Raw genomic sequence first — 11,955 nt, 5'->3', positions numbered from 1 at the left:
TAGTTATTATTGTTGTTGTTATTGATGTCATCATTGTTGGATAGGGCAGAGAGAAATAGAGAGAGGAGGGGAAGACAGAGAGGGGGAGAGAAAGATAGACACCTGCAGACCTGTTTCACCACTTGTGAAGCGACTCCCCTGCAGGTGGGGAGATTGGGGCTCAAACCGGGATCCTTATGCTGGTCCTTGCACATTGCACCACACAGTGCTATGGCCTGACCCCCAAATCCTATGTATTTAAGTCTTCTCCCTTTTTTGTTTTGTGAGCCTGTCTAAGTGTTTGTCAACTTTATTTACTCTTTTGAAGAACTAACATTTGGCTTCATTGATCTTTTGCATGTTTCTCTTATTTTCAGTGTTATTTATTTCTGCCCTAATATTAGTTATTTCAGTCCTTCTGGTAGCTTTAGGGATCCTTTATTACTCTTCTTCTAAGCCTCTAATGTGTGCAATCAGGTTGTTTACTTGAGCTTTTTCTTGTTTCCTAATATGTGCTTGTATGGCTATGAACCTCCCTCTTAGTATTACCTTAGTTGTATCCTTAATATTTTGATCAGTTGTATCTTCATTTTCATTGAATTATTAAAATATTTTGATTTCTTTTTTAAAAATTTCCTTAATGGGGAATTAATGTTTTACATTAGACAATAAATACAATAATTTGTACATACTTAACATTACCCAGTTTTCCATATAAACAACCCCAACTAGGTCCTCCGTCATCCTTTTTGGACCTGTATTCTCCAACCCACCCACCCTTTTACTTTGGTGCAATACAGCAATTCCAGTTCAGGTTCTACTTGTGTTTTCTCTTCGGATTTTGTTTTTCAACTTCTACCTGAGAGTGAGATCATCTCATATTCTTTTTTCTGCTTCTTATTTATTACACTTACCATGATTTCTTTAAGCTCCATCCAAATGGTCTAAAAATGGTGAAGTCACCATTTTTAAAAGCTGAGTAGTATTCCATTGTGTATATATACACCACAACTTGCTCAGTCACTCATCTGTTGTTGGATACCTGGGTTGCTTCCAGGTTTTGGCTATTACAGATTGTGTTGCTAAGAACATACGTGTTCACAGATATTTTTGGATGGGTGTGATGGGTTCCTAAGGATCTATCCCCTTAGAGGAATTGCAGAATCATAGGGTAGATCCATTTCTAGTCTTCTGAGAGTTCTCCAGACTGTTCTCCACAGAGGTTGGACCAATTAACATTCCCACCAACAGTGCAGGAGGGTTCCTTTGACCCCACAATCTCTCCAGTAGTTGCTGCTGTATATCATTCTCAAAGGAGTGAAATGGTATCTCATTGTTGTCTTTATTTGCATTTCTCTGACAATCAAACGCTTGGAACTTTTTTTTCCCCATGTATTTCTCAGCCTTTTGGAACTCTTCTGTGGTGAATATTCTGTCCATGTTCTCTCCCCTTTTTTGGATGGGGTTATTTGTTTTCTTGTGGTTGAGTTTGGCAAGCTCTTTATATATCTTGGTTATTAAACTCTTGTCTGATGTATGGCATGTAAAGATCTTCTACCATTCTGTGAGGGGGTCTCTTGGTTTGGGTAGTGGTTTCTTTTGCTGTGCAGAAGCTTTTTAATTTGATGTAGTCCCATAGGTTTATGCTTGCCTTAGTCTTCTTTGTAATTGGATTCATTTTGTTGATGATGTCTTTGAAATTTTGCGGAAAAGAGTTCTGCCAATATTTTCCTCTAAGTGTCTGATAGTTTCTGGTCTAACATCCAAGTCCTTGATCCACTTGGAATTTACTTTTGTATTTGGTGAAATATAGTGGTTAAATTTCAGTCTTCTGCATGTTTCAACCCATTTTTTTTCAACACTATTTGTTGAAGAGACTCTGCTTTCCCCATTTAATAGTCTGGGTAACTTTGTCAAAGATTAGATGTCCATAGGTGTGGGGGCTTACTTCTGGGCTCTAATTATTCTATTTTACTAGTCAGTGTGTCTATTCATGTTCCAGTACCAAGCAGTTTTGTTGACAATAGCCCTATATTACAATTTGAGATCTGGGAGTGTGATTTCTCCAGTTCTATTCTTTCTTCTCAAGATTGTTTTGGCAATTCTAGGTCTTTTCTGGTTCCAGATAAAAGTTTGTAGCACTTGCTCTATTCTCTTAAAAATGTTGCTGGGATCTTCATGGGGAAAGCATTAAATTTATATATATGGCTCTGTGTAGTATATTCATTTTGATGATGTTAATTCTTTTTTTTTTTATTTAAGAAAGGATTAATTAACAAAACCATAGGGTAGGAGGGGTACAATTCCACACAATTCCCACCACCTAATCTCCATAACCCACCCCTCCCCTGATAGCTTTCCCATTCTCTATCCCTCTGGGAGCATGGACCCAGGGTCATTGTGGGTTGCAGAAGGTAGAAGGTCTGGCTTCTGTAATTGCTTCTCCGCTGAACATGGTCGTTGACTGGTCAGCTCATACTCCCAGTCTGCCTCTCTCTTTCCCTAGTAGGGTGTGTCTCTGGGGAAGCTGAGCTCCAGGACACATTGGTGGGGTCTTCTGTCTAGGGAAGCCTGGCTGGCATCCTGATGACATCTGGAACCTGGTGACTGAAAAGAGAGTTAACATACGAAGCCAAACAAATTGTTGAGCAATCATGGACCCAAAGCTTGGAATAGTGGAGAGGAAGTGTTAGGGGGGTACTCACTGCAAACTCTACTTTACTTCTGCTTTCAGGTATATATTTTACAGTAGTTTATAGATACGTGTGAACATATGCTCTCTCTCACAGAAACTGGTGTATATCTAGGTTATGGGACTTTGTTAGAAAGTGAACCACCTGAGATGGAATTAGAGTATACTATGAAAGGAAAGGTCTCACCCGAGTAATGAAGCTGAAGGGTTGTCATTCCACACGTGAAGTCTCTGGACACAGTCTGAAGTGAAGCATGTTGTGGTGGCCATCGTGTTGTTTAGGTTGTGATTGGCAGATGTAATATTATTTGATTTGGATTGGGAGAGGCTTACGGGAAAGTGGGCCCATCCAATGGTTCCAGGACTGGGAGAAGTAGAGGCTTTATAGTGGAGATGTGAGGTTCTTGCTGTCTTAGGGTTCAAAAAGACAATTGATAGTTAATGTTATCATCACATTATTTGGTAATTGGGTTAACTTTGAAAAGTCCTTTTGTTATGGTTTGCTGTATAGTACCCAGTATCTTGTATATAGCTGTGCTATTTGATGCTTCTGATCTACTTGGTCTAGGCTTTTGAGAGAGTCTGCATATCAATTACACAGCCTATATATTAAAAAGATTCAGTTTGTGTTTTGAAAGACTTCGAGACATACAATTAATTTTCCCCCTCTCATATTAATTAACTAGCGATTTATATGACTACGTTTTACTAGGAGTGTACATAAACACCATTCCCACCACCAAAAGGATGTTAATTCTTCTAACCCATGAACATGGGATATCTTTCCACTTCTTTGTGTCTTTTTCAATTTCATTGAGTAATGACTCATAATCTTCAGTGTACAAGTCTTTCACTTCTTTGGTTCAGTTTATTCCAAGATATTTTATTGTTTTTGTTGCTTAGTAAAAGGAATTGATTTCTGGATTTCAACTTCTTCTACCTTAGTGTTTGCATAGAGGAATACCACTGACTTTGAATGTTAATTTTGTAACCTGACATTTCATTGTATTCCCTGATGATTTCCAAGAGCTTCTTGCTAGATTCCTCAGGTTTTTCTATGTATGCTATCATGTCATCTGCAAATAGGGAGAGTTTGACTTATCTTCCAATCTGTATCCCTTTAATTCCTTGCTCCTACCTGATTGCTATGGCAAGAACTTACAAAACTATGTTGAATAATAATGGTGATAGTGGACAGCCCTGTCTAGTACCTGTTGGTCTGGTTCTAATTCTTCTTCTAAGACCCATTCTGTTTTGATCATCACATTAGGTTCGCTTGCATGGCTTAATGCTGTGGTCTATTTACATAATCACTGCTTTAACTGAGACCCACCCTGCCTACAGGGCATTGGTTTAATTCCCAGTGGTTTGCCCTCTTTTTCCACTGCTCCCCCCTCCTAGTCACATCCTGTTTTCCACCATTAAATCCCCACTGTTTCACATGCTTTTTCCTTCTCCCCACCCCCTATCCTATGTACCTCCTCTTCCTGACACTTCTGCCTCAGGAGATATAAAGGACAGGAGTTTCTAGTGAATGGAGATTAGACTGATTCACTGCATCCCAGCTCATCAATAAAGACTGAACTGTGTTTCCAGCTCAGCCATGAGTCCCTGGTTGTCTGTCACCTGCCCATGAAGCTAGCCTGGCAGTACCTAATCTGAGGGGAAATGCTTCCAGTTTTTCACCATTGAGTATGATGTTTGCTGTGGTTTTCTACATATAGACTCCACTATCTTTAGGAATTTTCCATCTATTCCCATTTTTAGTAGTGTTTTGATCATAAAGGGAGTTGTATTTTGTCAAAGGCTTTCTCTGCATCTATTGATATGACTATATGATTTTTGTTCTTGCTAGTACTGATGTGTTGGATCATGTTGATTGATTTACGTATATACAACCAACCTTGCATCCCTGGGATAAACCCCACTTGGTCATGATGTACAATCTTTTTAATCTACTGCTGCATCTGTTTGGCTAGAATTGTGTTCAATATTTTAGCATCTATGTTCATCAGAGATACTGGTCTATAGTTTTCTTTTTTGGATTTGTCCTTGTCTGCTTTTGGTATCAGAGTGATGTTGGCTTCATAGAAGCTGGAAGGGAGTATTCCAGTGTCTTCAATCTTCTGGAAGACTTTGAAAAGTAGAAGTATTAGTTTTTCTGTGATGGTTTTGTAGAATTCATTTGTAAAACCATCTGGTCCAGGACTTTTATTTTTGGGAAGATTTTTGATAACTGTTTCAATTTAATTAGCTGTGATGGGCCTGTTGATGTTATCTAGTTCCTCTTTATTTAATTTTGGAAGTTTGTAAGTATCTAGGAAATCGTCCATTTCTTCCAGGTTCTCTAGCTTGGTGGCATATAGTTCTTCATAGAAGCCTGCATGGAGTAGGGCATCAAAATAAAGACCCTAGATTGAAGGTGAGGGTGGATGTTCACATTTATGGGGCAGGGATGGGAGGAGAGGGAGGATAGGGGACACAATCTTTTGGTAGTGGGAATGGTGTTTATGTACACTCCTCTCAATTTGTAATCAGATAAATAACTATTTAATTAATATGAGAGGGGAAAATTGATTGAATGTATCAAACTTTTTAAATCACAGACTGAGTCTTTTTAATACATAGGCTGTCTTTGATATGTTGACTCTCTTAACAGCTTAGACCAGGGAGAACAGAAGCAACCAGTGGCACAGCTATATACAAATAATGTCAAAAGACATAAATTATGGTGATGTTGTGTATGATACAGCAAATCCTAACAAAGGGATATTTCAAAGTTAACCCAATTTCCAAATTATGTGACTATAACAATAACTATCTATTGTCTTCTTAAACTCTAAGACACAAGAAGCCTTCCACTTCCTCTATAGAGCCTATATTTCCCCCAGTCCTGGAAACTCTAGGGTGGGGCTCACTTTCCTGCATGCTTCTCTCAATTCATACCAAATGATATTGTATCCACTGTTCCCAACCTAATCAATGCAAGAGTTCCACCTCAGCATGCCTCACTTCAGACTGTGTCCAGAGACATCAGGCATGGAATGTCAACCCTCCACCCTCATTACTCTGGTAAGACCTTTCTTTCATAATATTCTCTAATTCCATTCCAGGAGATTCATTTCCCAACGAAGTCCCAAAATCTAGATATAGACTAGGTCCCGTTAGATAGAGCATAGGTTCAAATGTATACAAAAATTAGAGCAAAATATATACCTGAAAGCAAAAATACACAATAGTCTATACTGAGTCAGTATATATAGTATGAGTCAGAAGTAGTGTCTACTTAGACTTAGCTACCCTCCTCACCTACTTCCTATAACAGCTCTCTCACTCACTCCAAAGCAAGGAATGCAAAAGCTGAATAAGGGCAAGACTCTGGCATACTTTAATGATGACTCTTTAGTCACTATCAGTCCACCCACCAGCTAGGGCCCTAATCAGGGAGTCCTGAGATTCCCAAACAGACATGATGGGCCTAGACCTAGAATAAATCCCTCTCTCCATTGTTACTGGTCATTTCTATCAGGAACAACAAAATAGACCCCTTTGTGAGCCCCCATAGGACCTTGCCCTCAACTTGAATCAACAGTAGTAGAGAATGTTCCATCTTCCGAAGGGAGGCTGAATGATATACTCTATGCTACACCTGAGGAAGATGGGTCCTGATATTGGGGCAGCTTGGAATGTTCCTACTTATGACCACAGAATGTGAGCTCAGATCTGCAAGGATGCAGAGGTCACATAGGCTTCTAAGCTGAATATGGGCCCCAGATCAGATCAAATCGATGGGGTTTACAAACAATAATATTTATACACACCTTTCCCATATTTTGGAGTTACTCTCTTCTCTGATTCAGCTTTCTGGTCCTTCTGCCAGCCATGACATCATGTCCTCAGACAAAAATTAGGATCCACCTGCATATCAGACTTCAGGCTAAAAAAAAAACAACCACCGTTTGTATAGCCACAGGCCATTTGGAATATAACTAAAATATGCCTACTAGCTATCTACAAAACAGAGACCCCTCCAACTCTTCATCTGCAGTATTCTAGCCTTTAGGTAAATGTTTTGTCAACAATTTGTTTCGGTTTGTAAGTTAACTCTCCCTTCAACCACGAGGCTCCAGATGTTAGGAGGATGCTAAACAGACTTCCCTGGACAGACCACCCTACCAATCTGTCCTGGTGCTCTGCTTCCCCAGAACACCACCACACTAGGGAAAGAGAGAGGCAGGCTTGGAGTAGAGATAGACCTCTGAATGCTCATATTCAGAGAGGAAGCAATTACAGAAGCCAGACCTTCAACCTTCTGTATCCCACAATACCTTGGGTCCATTGTCCCAGAGGAATAAAGAATAGGAAAGCTATTAGGGGAGGGGATGGGATACAGATTTCTGGTGGTGGGAATTGTGTGAAGTTGTACCCCTTTTATCCTGTGGTCTAGTCAATGTTTCCTTTTTATAATCAAAAAATTAAAAACAGACAAAAAAAGAAGCCTTGCATGCTATGTTGAATTTCTGTTGTGTTTGTTGTTATATCTCCTCTTTCATTTATGATCTGATTTATTTGGGTCTTCTCCGTTTTTTGTTTTGTGAGTCTGGCTAAAGGTTTGTCGATCTTGTTCACTCTTTCAAAGAACCAACATTTACTTTCATTGATATTTTGTATGGCTTTCTTATTTTCAATGTTATTTATTTCTGCCCTAACTTTAGTGATTTCTGTCCTTCTGGTTGCTTCAGGGTTCCTTTGTTATTCTTCTTTTAGGTCTCTAAGATGTGCAATCAGGCCGTTTATTTGTGCTTTTTCTTGTTTCCTAGTGTGTGCTTGTATGGCCATGAACTTCCCTCTCAGTATTACCTTAGCTGTGTCCCAAATATTTTGATAGCTTGTGTCTTCATTTTCATTGAACTCTTGAAACATTTTGATTTCTTCTTTTATTTCCTCTTTAACCCAGTATTTGTTAAGGAGTGTATTGTTGAGCTTCCACATTTTGGGACTATTACTAATCTTTTGTTGATTGCTAAATGTTAGTTTAGTTCCACTGTGGTCTGAAAAGATGCTTGGGATGATTTCAATGCTCTTGAATTTGCTGATATTGTCCTTGTGGCCTAACATAATGTCTACCCTTGAGAATGACCCATGTGGACTTGAGTAGAATGTGTACTCCTGTTTCTTGGGGTGAATGACTCTGAAAATGTCCAATAGTTCTAGTTTATCTATCTCCTCATTTATCTCCTTCATGTCTTTATTGATTTTCTGCCTGTATGATCTGTCAAGTTGAGAGAGTGGGGTGTTGAAGTCCCCTACTATGACAGTGTTGCTGTTAATATATTGCTATAGGTCTTTCAGTAGATGTTTGATGTATTTAGATGGCTTCTCATTGGGTGCACAGATGTTAATAATTGTTAAGTTGTCTTGATTGACTGATCCTCTGAGCATTGAGTAGTGTCCATTCCTATCATTTTAAATTTTATTTATTTTAAAGTCTATCATGTCAGATATGAGAATAGCTGTTTCTGCCCTTTTTTGTGGGCCATTGGCTTGTATGATTGTTTTCCATCCTTTCACTTTGAGTCTGTGTTTTTCTTGTTGAGTTAGGTGGGTTTCCTGTAGACAGCATATTGTTGGTTTGTGTTTTCTGATCCATCTTCCTACTCCATTCCTTTTAATAGGTGAATTCAGGCCATTGATATTTATTGATATCAAAGATTGAGGATATTTTAATGCCATTCTTATAGATTTTTAGAGTGTCCTGATATATGGCATATTTTGGTGGTCTGACTGTTTATAGGAGACCTTTCAGAACTTCTTTAAGGGCAGGCATGGGGATATTTTATTCCTTCAACTGTTGCTTGTCTGAGAAGGTTTTGATGCCTCCATCTAGTCTGAATGACAGTCTAGCAGGATATAGTATTCTTGGTTGAAAGCCTTTCTCATTGAGCACTTGATAGATATCTTGCCATTCTCTTCTCGCCTGTAGTGTTTGTCTGGAGAAGTCTGCTGTTTATATTATGGGTTTTCCTCTGTAGGTGACTCTTTGTTTTTCTCTTTCAGCCTTCAGGATACTTTCTTTATCCTTATTCCTTTCCATTCTAATTATGTGTCTTGTTGTCTTTAGGTCTGGGTTAATTCTGCTTGGGACCCTCTGGACTGCCTGGACCTTTATGTCTTTTATGTTGTCTAGACTAGAGAAGTTCTCAGCTATTGTGGCCTGAAGAATGCTTTCTTCCCCTTCCTCCCTTTCTTCCTCTGTTAAGACAATAATGCATATATTATTTCTTTTGAAGTCAGCCCATAGGTCTCTGTTGTTGTTTTCAGTATCTCTTAATCTCTTTTTGAGATTTCTTATTTCTTTTTTAGTTGTCTCTAATTCATCCTCAATCTTGCTAATTCTGTCTTCAGCCTCATTTATTCTATTGTCTCTCCCCCTATTGTTTTCTGGAGTTCATCTGTTTTGTTACCCTGTTCTGATACTTTTTTAGCTTGTTCAGTTAGTTGTGTTCTTAGCTCAGGTATTTTAGCTTTCAGATGTCTAATGAAATTGAGATTATAAGTGTTTTCTTCTAGAGTCTCATTTGTTGTTTCTGCATTTCTGATGACAATTCTTTCAAACTCTTTGCTTACTCCTGTGATTATTTCCTGAACTAGTGTTTGGAAGTTGACCTCATTATTCAGTGCTTCAGCCTTTGGGGGGCTTTTAGCTTGACTCTTGTCCTGGTTCATTTCTCCAATATTTCTTCTTGTTGGTTTAAGCATTCTATATATTATGTTATGAAGTCCCTCTCTCAGTACTTTTCAAATTACTGATCTTACCTGGATTGACTTGTGTCTAAAAGGGTTCACAGTTGTGGAAATTGACAGTTATTTCAATATTACTTTAATCTCTGAGTTGGAACACAGTGGCTTAAAGCCTTTTTTGTTCTTTTTATTCCCTATAGGCTATGGAAGCCTGAGGGATTTTAAACTCTAAGTAGGCTTTTTAGCTTAATCCCTCACTCCTGACCAAGATATCAAGCAGGGTGGGGCAGAAATAATCTAATAGTTATGCAAAGAAATTTCCCAGCACTAGGCCATTGAGGTATATATCTCCTCAGTTTCCTGGTTAGTTCTACATCCCCTGGTGTCAGCACAGGGTCTCCTCCCTGCTGCTCCAGATTCTGAGGGCTGTAGCAATGAAGACTCACATTTGTATTTGATAAGTCTTCGGGGAGTCCTCTCCTCCCTTCAGCCGTCTTTTTGTTGGTAAAACAGACTGGAGGTTGTGTCTCAACTGGTAAACTGCCAGATTGTTACCAGCCACTTAATCTCTCTCTAGGCTCCTCTCTGTCCATGAGCCACATGTATTTGCATTTACTGGTGATTCAGTGGGTTTCTGAAGTCATTCTCTTCCTGTCTTGTTGCGGTCCCAGGTGGTCTCCTTTTGTATTCCTAGTTGACCAGGGAGAGGAGAGGAACACAGCTCCTGCTGCTCTGTAGCACCCTTTTCTTCACAGTATCTTAAAAACTGAGTAATTAAGTAATGTCAGTCCCTATATTTTAAAATTTTATTTACTTTATGGTCTATCAGGTCAGACATAAGAATAGCTGTTCCTGCCCTTTTTGTAGTCTATTAGCTTGTATAATATTTTTCCATTCTTTCACTTTGAGTCTCTGAGTTTGCCTTTTGTATTAGGTGGGGTTCCTGCAGACAATATTTTGTTGTGTGGTGTTTAAGATTTATTTTTCCACTCTGTGCTTTTCAATAGATGAATTTAGGCCATTGACATTTATTGATATAGATTTAAGATATTTTAATACCAATATTCTAAACTTTTAGAGTCTTCTGATATGGAAGGTTTATGGTGATGTTGTGATTGTTTATAGGAGACCTATTAGAATTTCTTGCAGGGCAGACTTGGTGATATTGGATTCCTTCAACTGTTGCTTGTCTGAGAAGTTTTTTTTATCTCTCCATTTAATCTGAATGACAGCCTATCAGGGTATAGTTGTCTTGGTTGAAAGTCTTTCTCATTAAGTGCATGATATATATCTTGCTATTATCTTCTGTTATTTAGAATTTGTGTGGAGAAATCTGTTGATAATCTTGTGCTTTTTCCTCTGTATGTGACTCTTTATGTTTTTCTCTTTAAGCTTTCATGATCCTTTTTTGTAAAATCCTCATTCCTTTTCTTTCTAAATATGATATGTCTTAGTTTCTTTAAGTCTGCATTAATTCTGTTTGGGACCCTTTAGGCTTCTAGGACTTTTAAAAAAATATTTATTTTATTTATTTATTCCCTTTTGTTGACCTTGTTGTTTTATTGTTGTAGTTATTATTGTTGGTGTTGTTGTTGGATAGGACAGAGAGAAATGGAGAGAGGAGGGGAAGACAGAGAGGAGGAGAGAAAGATAGACACCTGCAGACCTGCTTCACCGCCTGTGAAGCGACTCCCCTGCAGGTGGGGAGCTGGGGTTTGAACCAGGATCCTTATGCCGGTCCTTGTGCTTTGCGCCACCTGCGCTTAACCCGCTGCGCTACAGCCCGACTCCCGGCTTCTAGGACTTTTATGTCTTTTATGTTGTCTAGACTGGAGAAGTTCTCAGCTATTATGCCTTGTAAAGCACTTTCTTTCCCTTATTCTCTTCCTTTGGTAAACCAGTAATGCACATATTACTTCTTTTGATATCATCCCTTATGTTTTTGCTTTCAGTATCTCCTTGTTTTTTTTTTTTAGTTCTCTTGCTTTTTTCTTAATTTTCTCTAATTCATCCTCAATCTTGCTAATTCTGTTTTCAGTCTAAGTTATTATATTCTCTCTCTTTTCAGCTGTTTTCTGTAACTCAACTATTTTGTTACTCTGTTCTGATACTGTATTAGCTTTTTTTAGCTAGTTGTGTTCTTATTTTTGCTATTTCAACTTTTAGCTCTTTAATTATCTCAAGACGGTTAGTGTTTTCTTTCAGTCTCACTTCCCCATTTATGATGATATTAATTTCAAAAGCCTCATTCCTGAAACTGTTGCATAAATTAGTGTTTTTATGCTGTCCTCATTCTTATTTCCTTTTACCTTTTTGGGGCTTTGATCTGAGCTTTTGTCCTTGACCATTTCTCCAATGTTTCTTCTTGGTTAATCATTATATTTGGTGTGTTATGAGGTCCCCCTCTCACTACTTTTCAACCCACTTATCACACTTTCCTGGACTGACTTGTGTCTAAGTAAGGCTCTAAAGAGTTCACAGTTGTGGAAATTAACAGTTGTTTCAATGTTATCTCAATTTCTGAGGTGAAGCACCATGGCTGT

This window comes from Erinaceus europaeus, chromosome 11 (genome assembly GCF_950295315.1).
Source record: "Erinaceus europaeus chromosome 11, mEriEur2.1, whole genome shotgun sequence".
Lineage (NCBI taxonomy): Eukaryota > Metazoa > Chordata > Mammalia > Eulipotyphla > Erinaceidae > Erinaceus > Erinaceus europaeus.
Note: the sequence above shows the minus strand (reverse complement) of the source record.